This window comes from Lonchura striata, chromosome 1 (genome assembly GCF_050655825.1).
Source record: "Lonchura striata isolate lonStrDom1 chromosome 1, ASM5065582v1, whole genome shotgun sequence".
NCBI lineage: Eukaryota > Metazoa > Chordata > Aves > Passeriformes > Estrildidae > Lonchura > Lonchura striata.
Genome location: NC_140703.1, coordinates 79,286,716 through 79,302,726, shown reverse-complemented (window position 1 = coordinate 79,302,726; position 16,011 = coordinate 79,286,716). Strand labels below are relative to the sequence as shown.

The window sequence follows — 16,011 nt, the reverse complement described above, 5'->3', positions numbered from 1 at the left end:
TACCAGGGAAGCCACTCCCCAATGTATTAGATACTACGATGAACTTTCCTCTTTAAAACAAAACATCAAACAAATCTGCTTGACCTGTCAGTCAGTAAACCCACAAAAACAAAAATATACAAACAAAAAAAGGAAATTCCAATTAGTTAGAGCTGGGGGAGGCAGGGAAGGCAAGAGAATATTCTTTCCTGAATCTATTTTTAGGCTATGTAAGGCTGTCTGAAACCATGGCAATGAACCTGCTATAAAATCCCCTTGCCAGCTCGATGTTTTGTTTCCTTACAGACAAGGATAAATGAATACCTGCTATGGATTAAATGGTCTAAGCCAGAAATGAATAAACTATCAGGCTACTGTAAATGCATTTGCTGGTTACAAGAAGTACTGGCTAAGAGGCAGGAGCAGCTGATCACAGAGACCAACCCATTGAACAACCCCATGTCTCACAAGCAATCCTTTATACCCCAATAAACAGTGCTGAGGTGGGATCAGCCTCCAGACTGCACCTCTCCACCTCCACCATCCTTGACTTCTGGGTGTATTTTGACACCACCAAGCGCACCCTCAATGCCTAGATTCATTCTTCAGGCTGGGCTCCCACGATCCAGCTGTGGAGGTCCCTGTCCCCATCCCACCATTACCTTTCTTCCACCCCATCAGCAGTCCAGTGCTGGAGCTAAGGCTCAAAGGAACAGGTGATCTGGCAGCAGCACTGGGACAGCAGGTACCGAGCACCTGACGGCTGCAGTTGCCGACCCAATCGCTTTGCCTAACTGTACACAAAATTGGTAAGAACTTTGTAAGGAGTTTGTAATCCTTCCAACTCCAAGACAGAGTTTTTGCAAAAGATTGGTGGGCTTATGCTTACTGAAGCACAAACAGTATTGCATGAAACAAACAAAGAAATTGAGTCTGACCAGGATTTATCCCTGCTGAGGGTATGAGTATATTCAGATATACTCGTTATAACTGCCAAAGAAATGAAAGATGTCAGGGTCCACACTCCTACCAGGCTGATGGAGAACAACCCCTCCCGTCTTCTACCCAGAACTGCAAGTAAAAACTTTGGTTTGTATTCTGATTGGTTTAAAAGAGGAAAATAACACCTTCACAGTTATCCTACTCTACAACTTAAACACGGGGTTATCACCCATGCTATTCAGTGTTGTGTGAAAAGGAGAGCAACCACCTGGTAAAAATGTGCCTCAAAGATATTTGATTCCAATATGTCTCATTTTTATAGTGCTTCTTATTGAAAAGAATGAACAAAAAGAAAACAAGCAGATAGTTTAATTTTTAAAAAATGTATACTCCCTCAGCTTTGTAAAAAAAAACCCAACAAAACAAGAAAGCTGGAAGTGACAACGCTTCGCTCTTTTCCCATTTAAATGAGAGTAAAAAATCTACCCACAGTTGAAAATTTAGAGATTTCAACAATTTTAAATAAATATTTCAGAGCTAATAATTTCCATTAACACCTTTATATCTGCTGCCAAAATAGCTCATTCTATATTCTAATGTGGTTGGTGGTATTAAATTCATCCTGTTTTTTAATATGCTGCCATGCACACCAGATTGGCTGCCAATCTATGCCACTTTGGAGGACTGAAACATCCTACAAAGCTCAGCTCTGCCCTCACAACAGCTTTGCTTGGTACGTGGGGGAGGAAGACAGAAAACATACCTATCTCAAGACAGTAATTAAATACCCAGTTCTCTAAAGACTGACATCCCAATTATATTTTGATTCTACGCACTACTAAGTTTTCTGCATGTATCAGGAGGAAGGGAGGGAAGAACATTTCTACTCGTCAACATAAAAGAAAAAACCCCACCCAAACACATAAAGGTGAGCATACTGAAAACATCAGAAAATGCAAGATTTCTTCTTTGCACAGACCACAGAGGACAGGTAGTCTCTTCTGCTCAGTGCTGTTCCAGCACACCCATCACCCAGGCGGTATCAGCTTCCAGCATTGCTAAGCAACACCACGCCACATTACCTCAATTGATTCAAGGGAGGGAAGTTGATTCAGGAGCCACTGAAAAAGGCAGACTCCAGATAAAAACGGCTGCACAAACCTCACACACACAGAAGCCAGGATCCTGCAGTCAGAGCAAAAAGCAATTAAGGAAAACCATGGGGACACACACACAAACTGAAGAACAACAAAAAATAACCACGTACATGAAGACAGAAGAAAGGGGGAAATGAAGTCAGTAAAAGAGAAAGAGAAGAGCTCTGCTGTCTCACTTCAAGTATTCTAAAACTAGAACAATGAATTACCTCTTTCTTTACAGGAAGTAAAATGCAGTAAAACAGCCAGAAAGCCATTAGAGGCATGGCAGGCTAAGTCTGATCCTCATCAAAAATAGAGCTTGCACAAGACTGAGGATCTTTGTTATGAATACTGAAGATCAAATGGCACGAATTAATATGAAACATTCAATTGTGAACTGCTTCAAAATCAAAACACACATTAACTCTTTGGAACAATAAACATCTTCCCCTTAATACAGATCCAAAATTCTATTCATGTCTTAAACATTTGAAGAGTTGTATTTAAATTCTGTTATGAATACAATCCAAAACAAAACACTTTATGCTGGTATATTAAATAAACCCATTATCAATCAAAAAATTTGAAAAAAACCTCATTTATGTAAGTTTTTTAATTGAAATGGAGATTTTTCTGAGTGGTAAGAATTGCAAGCTATTACATCCAACTACACTGTCCATGCAAATAATTAATGCAATAAATGCCAATTCATATCTATCGATATATTATTGCCATGCCTTTGGGACCTGCTTAAGCCAACATAATCCAGGACTGAGGCAGAAAAAGGTGTTCCCCCATGGTTGTATATTGCTGCCCTCCAGCAACCTCCTCCTTTCCAGCTCCTGTTTCACACATGGGAAGCACTCAGGGCACAGAAGGAAAGTCTGCTCACCTACTGAGCAGGGCCAAGGGACAATGGAGACAAACTGGCCACCACTCTCCCAAAACTCAGGAAAATGCAAGGTGTGTATGGGAGCAGGAAGATGGTTCAGGCACAAGACTGTCAAAACCACAGCAACATTAGAGCAGACTTTAGGACCAAAAGCAGGTCACCAGATTTAGATGCTATTTACCCAGAAATTTCAAAGGCTAATCAACATACCACCACAGAACTATTAACCATGCTGCCCAGCTTCCCTCTAAGAGAAACTCAAAAAGTAAGGTATAAAAAAACTGAGGATGTACTGCCAATTTCAATAAAAGGACTCAAGGGAACAACAGGCTGGTACCTACAGGTTCACTTCTACACTGAGAAAGTTGATAGAAATTGTAGAACAGATGACCAGGTATGCAAATAAACATGAGAGAGAAATGTCATCATGGCATGACTTCTTTTGCAAACTTGCCATTACATCTATAGAGAAGTGTGGTATGTATGATATATATAACATGTCTGGATTGCTAACAAACCTTTGACAATATCTCTCACCACAGGCTTTTAAAGAAATTGAATTATCATGGGATAAAATGGAAGGTCCTCATGTGAATTAACAATTGGTTAGATTAAAAGAAACAGCACAGGAATATACAGCCAGTTTTCACAAGAGCTCTGGTCTTGCATTTGTGCTACTCTGTATAGTCATTATTTATGTGAAAAATGGAGCAAGCTGCAAAATTATAAAGCAAACTCACTACACTGAGCTGCAGATAGATTTTTCAGATATTTTTGTTCACACACACCACAAAGTCACAGCCAATATGAATGGGAACCCTGGGGTCACCACAATTTAATTAAAGTCAGAAACTACACACTCACAGATGAAGAGTTCAGAGCTGGCTGAGAAAGCAAAGGGAATAGCAGGAGTGAGCAGCTCAGGAATACCTGACAGGAACACCACAGTAGCTCTGCAGCTACAGATGCTGCACCAAACCATTCTCAGAGAAGCATTCTGCTGATCAAGAAAAGATGCAAAGAGTGACAACAGTGGGAGGTCTGAAACAACTTCAGCCTAAGGAGAACTAAGCAAACAAGTGCATTTAGGTTAGGAGGGAAGACAGATAAAATGACAGGTAAAAAATCATTAATGGTATTATGGAGAAACCAAATAGGAAATCATGTCTCAGAATAAATGAATTAAGCAGTATAACATGAAGTTTATTAGGCAGTTGGTTTAAAAACAAGAGGAAAAGGAGGGACTTTTTCCATACGACCATTAATAGCATTGTCACAGGATGTTATGAAGGCAAAAATGTAAAATACATTAATACATAGTTAGATGTATTCACAAAAGAAAGTCTGTCAAGCATTGTTAAACAAAGGAGCAGACATTACTTTCTTGCTTGAAGTCCTTGAACTACAGCCTTCCAAAAGCTGTGAGGGATCACCATTTTACTAACACTTTTCCCCACGAGTATTACTACTGACTGTTATTAGAGGGGGAGTGCTGGGCTAAGCCATACTTCTGCTGGGAAATATTGAGGATAAATCATTTCATTGCTGGCAAACCTCATCTCCTGAGAAGGAGCATGCATTAGCAGCACCTGCTGAAGGCACAAGTCAGACAAAGGTTTGCTTCCTACTGGAGAGCTGCACTTGTTTTAACATGTTCCTCTTACATGAACAACTACATGTTTCTGGACTGGGTTAAGTGTAGAAAGTCTGTAATTTTGCCTACCTCGAACAATCAGATTTACCTACTTCTGTTTTGTGGCCTGGTACTGAAAACCTCATTAGAGATGAGTTATACAAGAGGAGCTTCTGTCCCCCATTTCAGGTGGCTGAGCTCAATTACGGTCCTGTGCTGGGGAATTTGAAAGTAATTTGAGAAGTTACACACTTCCCAGAAGACAGTAGCAGAAGGGGATGAGGAAGATAAAGGAGGAAGAAGAAACAGGCCACACTACTTCTGCAGGGATTTAGAAACTGAAGGCACTACAAAATAGCATTAAAGGTTGTTCTGCCTTCACATCGCCAGCTATGCCTGTAGCTCTGGTCCCTAAAATGGCTGTCAGGCCAACAGTGAATCTGGAAGTCAAGAAAATGACCTTTTGATGAGATTTATGAAGCACTAACAGATTTATGCACCCGCTCATACAATGAGATATTTACCCACTTGCATAGCCTTACCACCACATTATAAACACAATTATAGTTCATGCAGAGCAGCTACTCTGTGGCATTTCTCACCTGTTGATAAAAACATGCTTTAAGTGCCTTAAAAAAAAGTATATAAACTTTGGTTTCCTTTCAGAAAGTGAGCTTCCAGAGAGAAGTGAATTTGTATTTTTCAGTATCATTACATTTTTAGCTCAAGTAACTAGAAAATATTTAGACCGTATGTATGTTATTTCTCTTGGGAAAAACTGATTGAGCTGAAACCCAGAGAAAATCCTTCCCTTGGGAAGGAGGAATCAGTCATGCAGAAATTCCCAATTTGAAATCTCTTTTCAGATAGCAGGCTAATCAACAAGCTCTCTCCTGCTTTGTGCATTCCTGCTCTGCTTCACACACTGCCTCTTTCATGTTCAGCATGCAGACACACAGAACTTCAAAAAAAAAAATTTAAACTCCAAGAATCAACCAATCTGTTCCAACACTGTATTGGGTTGCCACTTCAGCTGCCCCATAAGTTCTACATTGTCTGGTGGCTCTCCTGTTCTGCACAAACCATTTGAAGCCAGGGGGACTGGAGATCCCCTTCATCCACTGCCCAGACTCTCAGCTGTACAGCCCGATAACGTGAACCACATAAAACCACAGCTGGTTCCTACTGGCTGATAGGCTTGCAACAGAGCAGCTGCCCACATTTTCCCTCCTGCACCAAAGAGAGCACCAACAATAACTCAGGCATGATATGGGATACATCTGAGCTGCCTGTCAAACAACAAAGCCCAGACACCAACATGCCTTATGCTGCTGTGCAAAGAGGTCAGCTCTTCACTGAGATACCAGCACCACTTGTCAGATGACAGTAAATCTGTTAGTGCTTATTTTATCATGTTCTTGGGCTTACTTGTCTCCACTCAGTGATTATCCCAAAATTTTCAATACTAGCACTAAAATTAACAGATTCAGTGACTCACCCCTACTTCTCCATTGTGATTTCAAAACAGTGCCACTCACCAATGTGCAGCTCCATCCAGAGCATCAACATCACACAACTGCTTCCCCACCTCTTCTGGTAACACTTCGTTCCCACGACACTCTGCCTTATCTAGAGATCATGCAAAACCATGAAAGTGTTTGGGCTACAGCTCTAGTCTAGCTCTTGGTACCTCATTTCTCTTTGCATAACTCTGAACTATCACTAATTCTGAGACTATTTCTTAAATAAAAGCAGCTGTTGCTTTGTTTTCAAATAAACAAATTGAGGCATGTCTCCATGAATGAATGTTTCACTGGTACTACTCTGTAACTTACCACTGCCTGATACAGATCAGAATATATTACTCCAGATCATTTAGGAGCAGGTAAATTTTATTCTGGAGCCACTTTTAGGCAACCAGTCAAACAGGACAGAAACAGGCCATTAAAATGAGTGACCCGTACTTTCCTATACACACCCAAAATCATGTTTATTCAGTCATGCACCACCACCTGGGACTTTTATGGCAAGCATAACAACTTCAGGAAAAACCAGACCTCATTAGTATGGTCAACTGTTTGCTCCAAATGGAAGATATTTGAAAACTATGTTAGAAAAGTAAGATGCCAGCTTTTCCCTCTCAAGCCTTTATTACCTTGTCCCATGTTCTTATGCTTTCAGCATTAACTCTTCTCTTCCTGTACAACACACAACCAGAAATCAGCCTTAACAATTTCCTATGTATTACAAGTCCTTTGAAGCTATTCTTAATATATACTTTTCCATCTTGGGTTTTTTCACCATCTGAAATTTCTTTAATGTTTCCAATTTCAGCAGCTTATGATCCTTGTATTTTTCAAACAAATGCTACAAAAAATTGGAAACAAGTAAAAAGGTCTCAATAAGGTAAAGATAAGGTCTGGATGTAACCACAAGGGAAGCAGCTGGCTGAAGGGAGAGAAGAGCACGAAAGAACACTGCACAGGCCCATCACACCACCCAGAACATTTCTTTATCCTTCAACTTCACTAAGAGCTGAAGGCAAAACAGCCTTTGACTACAAACAAAAGTGGCATCTGAGCACTGGACTGAGCTCTGATCATTCTGAAAAGGAAAGCTCAAGCAGAGCCCCTCTTTAAGCATATATGAGAATGTTTGAATTTTCAGTCTTGCCTTTCTGAAGTATCTCTAACATTACAGGGTATCCTTTGATTAGACTCATAAAAAAATCTTACAAGTCTCTGCAAAGGAATAGAGCGTTCAGAAGCATGCAGGCATCTACTGTTGCATATGTAAATGACATTTTGCTATAACAGGTTTTTAAATAAACTGCTCCATTCCTCAATGGAGATTATCCCACCAAGAAAGAAAAGTAGAAAATAAACATGGCTACAACAGCATACAGCTTCCAGGAATTGTTGTTAGGAAGAGAATCTGCTTGTAGTTTATTTCATTTTCCCCCCAACAAGTGAAATCACAGGAAATTCAAGTTCCCATGTGTAGGGGACAAGTCTGTTCTGAATACACAAGCAGCCATGCACAGAGCAGCCTGCAGGGGAAAGTGAGGTGACAATCTCTCAGAGACAAGCACACATCTCCTAAGATGGTGAACTTTCTAGACTAGGACTAGTAGCAGTAGCATCATGAGCCTTGCTTGGCAAGAACTAGTTATTTTTCTGTAGCAAAACACATGTAATAACAAAAAAACCTCCAAACCCAAACAAACAAACCCACTCCACCAAAACAAACAAAAAATTTCCAGGAAAGCCAAACTTTTTATGCAAGTGTCCTTCACATCATTTAAGAAAGATAACCTTATGTTGTAGTTTGCACCTTGGCAGTGTTCCTTTCTACTCCTCTCCATGACTTAATGCATACTTTACTAGCAAGACAAGAAACTTGACCAAGTCAAGAAAAACAAAACAAAACAACAACACACACACACACACAAAAAAAACCCCACACTAAACCCAAAACACCTCCCACACAAAAAAACCCCTGCCAAAATACGGAACAAAAAAACCCCAAACAAACCGTAAAGACAGCACAAGATTATAGTTTTAAGTATTTTTAGATAAATTTTTTTGTTCAAATGAAAGAAAGGTAAACAGAGGACTTAAGTCATTACTGAAAACCAAATACATTAGATAGAAACAAAACTTTACATTAAAACTGCTGTGGCCATTTTCCTCTAGAAATGCTGTTTCCATTTCTATCAGCTGATAAATCTCAAAGATTCATTTGCAATTTAATGATGTGTTTGCCTTTACTTCAATATCTCTTTTTCCACTAGTAGGTTAAACAACATTTACACACTCTTTTCACTGTTGTACCATCTTGTTTACATGAACTGCTCCTAAACCTTTTCTCTTAGAAATTAGCAGAGACCTTGTTTCTTTATACCAAAATGTCAGTTTTACTACAGCACTTGGAAGGAACTAAACTTAAATCACTAAGATGCTTTAAAAGTCAACTCTACAAATGCATCAGAGGAAATTAAAAAAACTAAACCACAAAACTTCACCACAAACAAGAGTGCTGTTTAAAACAGAATGATTGATTACACATAGAGAGATTAAGATTTCAGGATCATAATTAATTTTGATTCACTAATATTCAAATATATTGAAATAACAAGAAATTCCTTAATTATCTAAAAGACACTAAGCTTGTGAGATACCTAATTTATGTGATATGTTCAGTTAGATACCTGAAATTCTTCTTGTGCTTCAAGCTTTGATGCACATAATCCTAATTTTCTGCCAACTCTGCAAAAATAAGAATGTAAGAATGCTGGAACATGGAGATAGTTATCTAGGAATAAAACAGAATTAGCAGGTGTTGAAAGAGAGCCCATTTAACTGATGAGAGGCATAGAAGTTCTTCCTTCAAGAAACACCACCTGGAATATTTCTGCTTGGAAAAAGTAATGTTTCTGGAAAATCAAGAGAAGTCTGTACTAAGGCAACTTATGTCAACTTTCAAAGTACTGATGGAATGGTACCAGAGAGGAAACAGTGATTGTGGTACCAAGGGCAAGTCTGAACTGAACAGTTCTGGCTGACTCTTCAGGGCAGCTGTGAGCAAACCCTGGAAGATGTGCAAGCAGCAAAGCTGCACACAGCAGCTCACAGGTAGAATAAAAGGTTCACAGCAATAAGGACCTGAAGACCTCACTATATTAAAATAGACACTAAATACAAACCAGACTGTTTTCTAGCCTTGCAATAATTTTGATAAGCTCTACTTGCTGCTAAGAGATTACAGAACTTAGAACTCCTTCTGCTCAATAACTGTACAACAGTACTGCAAAACTACCAACACACTTCATTTTTGCAGTAAGGGATGATGGATATAGGCAAGAAGTCAAAATGTAAAGAAAAATGCCACATGAACACTATGTGCTGGTGTCTCACAAGTGCTAATTCTCCCCTTCTCACAGAAAGTTTTCCTTGGATCACCTCTGGCCTGCTTAGGAAAACCACTCTAGTCTCAGCATATGGAATGCAGCAAGGCCAGCAAGAGCATCCCATGGACAGCAGATAAACTGCTCCTGTCCTTCAGTAATCAACTGTGTTCGAGGCCAAACCCTGCAGTTTCATCACCCACATAATCTCCTGGGCTTGCTCTGATGGATCCTGGGTTTCATCCCCATTTACCAAGTTTTTCCTGTTTCACTGCCTCACAAAGTTCAGCCTCAAAGTGAATTACACTTCTTTGTTCACCAAGTCAATTTTCAACAAAACTTCCAGAAAACCACTAATGCTGCTTCTAAACAAAGCAGACACACAGTCATGAACTTGACATTTTCATCCTTCTGACAATGAAGTGTGAGTCTTGCAATTGCTAGGACCAGCTAGCAGTCAGTTAGGGAATACTATGTGTACAATTTAGGAGGCTTATGGCTGTGTTCTCACCTCTCTGAAGTGCATAAGATGAAAAAAATGGATGAAAACCAGCTACCTATGAAGCCATCAGGTCCTCTAAGTTAAGGAAAAAAAAAAGATTTTTTTTAATTGAAGAAAATGTAATGGAAAAAAAGTATGCATATGAGTATTCAATTATTTTAAAGTCTTATCTCCCCAAATTAGTAAATTCTGAGCATGCAGAACCAGCAAAGCAGCAAAATGCAATATTGCTTTAAGGGAAATAAATAGTATGCTACCACAGCCCTCAGCTTGCAAAATGACTCTGACTTTTTGCATGTTCTGCAAAAATAAGATACTCTTTAGGCAGCTCTCTTAATGGATTCATTCAGTAAGGAGCCTTCAACGTTGCATTTATCTAATGAAAAAAAAATTAGTGGTTGTCTCAGTAACTCAGTACTGCCAGGAAGCAGAGAACCTCTGTTAATGTATATAAGGCACAGTGATACCTTACTGAATTCCTGTAGTAATGTCAGGCTTGCTTCAAGGGTCTTAAAATGATCTGAAGTACATAAATTAACTCCTTACTAAAGACAGTTTCTAAAAACAAGGGTGATCCTTTAAAGCTTTCATGGTCTCATAGGCCTCTAACATCTTACAGAACAGAATACAGGCTCCACTTACATTTCTGGTATTTTACTCCCCTATTTTGTCTCTAGCATACCCAAGAAATTCCAAGATATGCTTCTGCTATCATCCTGCAGCTCAAAAGCCAGACATACTAACCAAAATAGGTCATCATGCCTTAGTAACACAGATAAAATGACTAAGCATATGGTCACAAAAGGGAACCTTGAGGTCATTAATCACAAACTGCTTCAACTCGGCATAAAAATAATGAGTAATTACACTTCAAGAGAGCAAATGTATTTAATATTTCCTGTATCATGGAAAACAGCAGTGAGATAAAAAATATTAAAATTCAGTAGAGAGACTGACAGATCCAATGCCAGTGGTCCAGTAAGTAGGTTATTCATGATCTTTCTGGAAAGCCAGCTGCCAGGAAGAAAACCCCTTCATGTGAGTCCTCCTGAAGTGCTCTGTCCCAAAGGTAACAATTCCCTGCTCTAGAAATGGACAATCCAGGGCAGAGAAAAACCTTCCCAGGGAACAGAGGAGACTGACAGAGAGCAAACTATCTGCAGAATAATGAAGTGTGGGAGCATGTAAGGGATGTGGTCTGCAAGTTGAGTGGGAAGATTAAAGATTTAGGTAGAAACTAGAGCAGTTTGAAACAGACCAGTTTACCAGCAGGAAAGATTCCCAACAGTAAGAGCACAAACTATGAAGTAGACTTTTCTTTTCCTTTTAATGGAAGTAATGGTATTTCAGACATCTGAAAGATGCCTGAACAAAAACTTGAGTCCTTATAGGGAGCACCCTTGAACTAGACTACGGATACAGAAAAGCCCATTGCCAAGATCCTTACTGACTCCAGCCAGTAGTTACCTAAAACTTGTCCTTTAGTCAATCACTGGAAGTACAGCTCTGCAGGCAATGGAATCAGCACAAAGCTCGTCCTACAAATCACTGAAAAAAGATTAAGCAGGCAATATCAAGGGTAATTACCATTCAGAATGCACAGCACTGGCCATTACAGAGTAAAAGGTAACTGTTTACTGATCAAAGTGCCTCATGTTAAACGACAGAAAAAGATACTGAGTTGTAAATCCATGCTGGGGGGTGGGGTGGGTGGAGGTGGAAATTATTTCTCTTTGTGGAAAAAACTACTGGATAAAATAAATATCTAAATAAATCTGATCATTAATAGTTGTATTCTTTTAATAGTTGGTAACTGTCTCAAAATCAGTGCATTTTTATCATACTTACAGAACAAAGTGTATGTAGAACTTACACAAAAAAGAACAGAATTTTAAAAAACCATTAAATTTTAATATTGTGATGATCACAAAGAACATTTTTAACTGACTGTATTCAGCCATAGAGGAGCAAAAAGAGCCTTTAAAACATCCATTAAGGTAACTGTCTAAATCCGGGCTTTCCATTTGCAGTCTAAATCATACCAATCACATACAAGATCTGTTACACTTAAAGGCTTCATGCCAAAAATACTGAAGTTTTATTGGGCCATCAAAATGCCAGATGAGCCTCCAAGGATGTGCATTCCTTCCTTACTATTAAGAAAGCTGTAGCACTAATGGAAAAAGAGTATTACTCAAAACTTACACACTTACACTTTTGTTGAAAATATAAACAAACTGCTTACAAGTTCCAGGACTCTATGTCAGAAGAAGGTGTGGCTACAAGCTTACTGAAACTTAAAAAACATACACAGTGTGTCCTTCCACTAAACTTACCTTATCAATGGAAACTATGAATACTACAGATATTAAGGATAAATATGATGGAATGCTGTCACAGATAGTAACTGCATTAAAAAAGGAGTTAAGAAATAAAAACATGAATAGAATTCAAGCAGGAAAACAAGTTAATACTGAACAAATAATAAATATAGGCAGGTTTGGAGATAACCAAATAATCCTTAACACCTGAAAAAAGCAGCATCAGTAACATCCAACCTTCATTAATGGAATTATTCCAATGGCAAACTCTTCTCCCTCTATTTATAGTAGGAGATTCATAGATTCATAAATTTCTAGTGATCAGACACATTTCCCTAAACAGCCTTACAATGGCAACAGTACAGTTTGTTTTGATTGTTTTTTTTTAATAAAATGTTACTAAAACTAACACAGGAGGAATTGTTCTTCCCAGGTATGCCAACAGCAGCACACATGACATACAGAAATAGAATCCCAGAACCTCAGTTTTCATCAGGTTTTTCTTTTACCCTGAAAGAAATTCAGCCTTATTAATGAAAAAATCCCACAGATCCTGCTAAAACACTAAGAGGCTATGCATATGGGAATTTCATGAAGAGGGAAGAAGGGGAACTAAAGGGTGGACAAAAGAAACTGGCACAAAGAAATGGGTTACTGTTTTTCCATCTAACACGAACTAATTGCATACCGGGTAAGGATAATCCCCCATGACATTCCATGCGTTCAAAGGTCAAGACTTTTGCTTTTCAACTGTCCCTATCACATGCTATCCCCTGAAGAAAACAGTCTGAAGCTGTCCCATAGCACAGACACTCTCAAACGTGAGGGTTAAGGATTCTTGCCCTGCACAGTGAAATATTGCACCAGGCACACCACAGCCCGCAAGGAGGGCAGATGAGCACACAGCACAATTAAACAAGAAGTGCAAACATTAAACACAGTACCAAGAGCTTCTAGAGGCTGTTCCAAAGTCTATTCCAAAATAGCAGAGACATGCTACTAATGCAGTCTTATTCACATATTTAAAGTACTCTTTACACCTACATTGTTGTGTGACTTTAAAATAAAAGCAGAGCTCCTCTCTCTTGGTGTTGGAAGAGCATCTATGGAATACAAGACTGGCACCACTGGGAAAGCACACAGCCAAGTGGGACCCCTGTGTCTCCATGATCAGCTACAGAGGAAACACCCCAGCCACTGCTACCAGATATTAAAAATTTTTGTTTCTCAAACACAAATATATATATAGGTGTGTATACATATATCTATCTATCTATCTATCTATATATCTATATATATAAATATATAAAAGGTACAGCCCTGGAAACAAGCACCTGGGCCGTTGCTATTGCTCCCTGTAGTCCTCTAGAGCACAAGCAATTTGATTAAACTTCCTCAACAGGAGAGCACTAAATAAACACTGTAAATTAAACAAAACTATGCTGATGATCTAGTTGCAATTACTTCCAATTGATTTGAGTCTTTATTGTTCCCTCAAGCTTTAAACTTTGTAGATAAAAAGAGGATCGGGCCTTACTGGAGGAATACCAAAGAAGGAGTTATGAAACTTTCTTTAAACACATTCAAAAGCAACCAGACTAACTTGTCCTTCTGACAAAACTGAAATTAAACCTAATCTGGAAGTTTAGTGCAAAAAAAACCAGGCTATTCCAGGGTTTTCTATAAACAAGCAAGTTAATGCTCACAGTAAACTCACTCACTGGTTAACATACATACATACATAGAAACTGCTGCAGTATATTTTATTTCACAAAAGTTACACACTGCCAAAAGACTTTAGAAAACTTCTACCCAGCTGGTTCAATACAATCCAGCTCTCAGGAAGTTCAGACTCTTCTGAATTGAACCAAACTGTCACCTGATTGCAAAAGAACACATTTGCACATTACTGCAGTGGGTTTGCTTACTGTGATACAAATATTCCATGAGAAACCAAAAACATATATTCTTACTCCACTCCTGGAAACTCCTCTGCAGCACAATCCTGGAGAAACCTGCTGATTTTAAAATATCCACTTAAGTCCTGAGATATATACATACATACATATATATGTATGCATATATATATATACATATATATATATAAGTTGGTTTCATAGTTAATTTTCAGATATTAATTTAATTAATATATTCATTCTCCTTGTAAGAGCTAGAGCTATTATTCTGGTTAATTTTCTCTTCCATGTCTCCAAATCACAATTTCCTTGCCAAGCTGGAACTGTTCTCAGATCACCTTTTTTCTGAAATTCTTTCTTCTCTGAGGTTAGCCCAAAAGCTGCCATAGATACAAAGCTTTAAAACTTCTAGACACATTTTACATTTTTCTGCAGACATTTTTTAGATGTATAGCTACCATTTTCCCTTCATGGCATAGATCCAAGCATCAGTTCCAATCCTGGTGTGCTTTTAAATGGAAAGAACTTTGTTCACGTTAGAGGATGCATTTTGTTTTGACAAAAGCAGGCAGAAAAGTACAATACAGACACTTCCTCAGATTTTTTTCTATTGAATTTCATTTACACCAGAATTAAAATTTTTTGAGCTTTCTTGATGGACAGACATTATCTCACCCCACAGCTATAAATAGCCTCATATCACACTGATCATGCAGAAAATTCAAATACAAAGATGGAGAGGCATATCTGGCTCTCTGTTTTTTTTCTTAACATGACACAGGAAGAGAAAAAATGTAGCTCTGTTATATCCATCTATTGTGGTACATGCTCAAACAGCTCACCATCTCTACAGCTAGCTACTCCAGCTTTTAATAGGTTACTATTTCTCTGCAATAGCTGTTCTTGTCATATCATCTATTTTCTGTTTTAAATATTTCAAATAATAACATAATGCATATAAGTTCAAACATTATTCTCACTTTTGAGGAAAAGAAGTTTGAAAGAAAATTTAATAGTTTTATGTACTGCCTGAAAAAAATCCACTAACAGATTTAAGGGATTCAAAGCAACCCTAGCAAATACCCAATTAAGAACCATATTGTCTTCAGTTTTAATGCTTTCAGATATATGTCTGAAACGTCTTGAATATATAGACTGTTTGGTAGGATTTTTTTAAAGAAGAGAAAATAAAAAGATTACATATCCTGCTTCCAGAAAATGAGAATTCTTCTGAGCTCCCTCTTCTCATCAGATGTAGAAAAATATACACACACCCTACTCCATCACAATGATGATCTAATTTTTTAGTCATACACTTGCAGCATGCTGCTATTAGTCCCTAGCTCGCCTCCATCCTGTACATTCTCCTCTTGCCTGTGTTGGGTTTTCTCAAGAAGAGAGCTACCATCAAGTGTTTTTTGCTTGTCCATTGCTTCAAATGATCCTTGAAGCATTATTACAGCTTAAAACTGCTCCAGTGATTCCTCTGGTGCCTCAGTGTACACACACTGCACACAAAATTAAGGGACAAATGCTTGAGTCCAGGGCATTGCCCAGTGAATAATTTTTTGGTTCAGAATATGAAATAGTCCTTGATTTCCATTTAAAACGCTGGATAGCTGGAGTTAAAAATCATGCAGATATCCAGATCCTGCATCATCACTTTGGTACTTCATTAGATAAAGTCACACTACTTCACAGCTCCAGGAAGCATTCCCAGATAACTGTGGGAAACTGTGCTTGGTGTCAATATGGGCAAGGTTTTTGATGAAGATTTCACT

The 16,011-nt window shown here is 38.5% G+C and overlaps 1 protein-coding gene across 6 annotated transcripts in view; it reads right to left on the bottom strand.

The window, feature by feature from the left end:
* The window catches only part of FARP1 (FERM, ARH/RhoGEF and pleckstrin domain protein 1), a 200,425-nt gene that overhangs the window by 176,402 nt on the left and 8,012 nt on the right, over window positions 1-16,011 (bottom strand). The window lies entirely within an intron of this gene.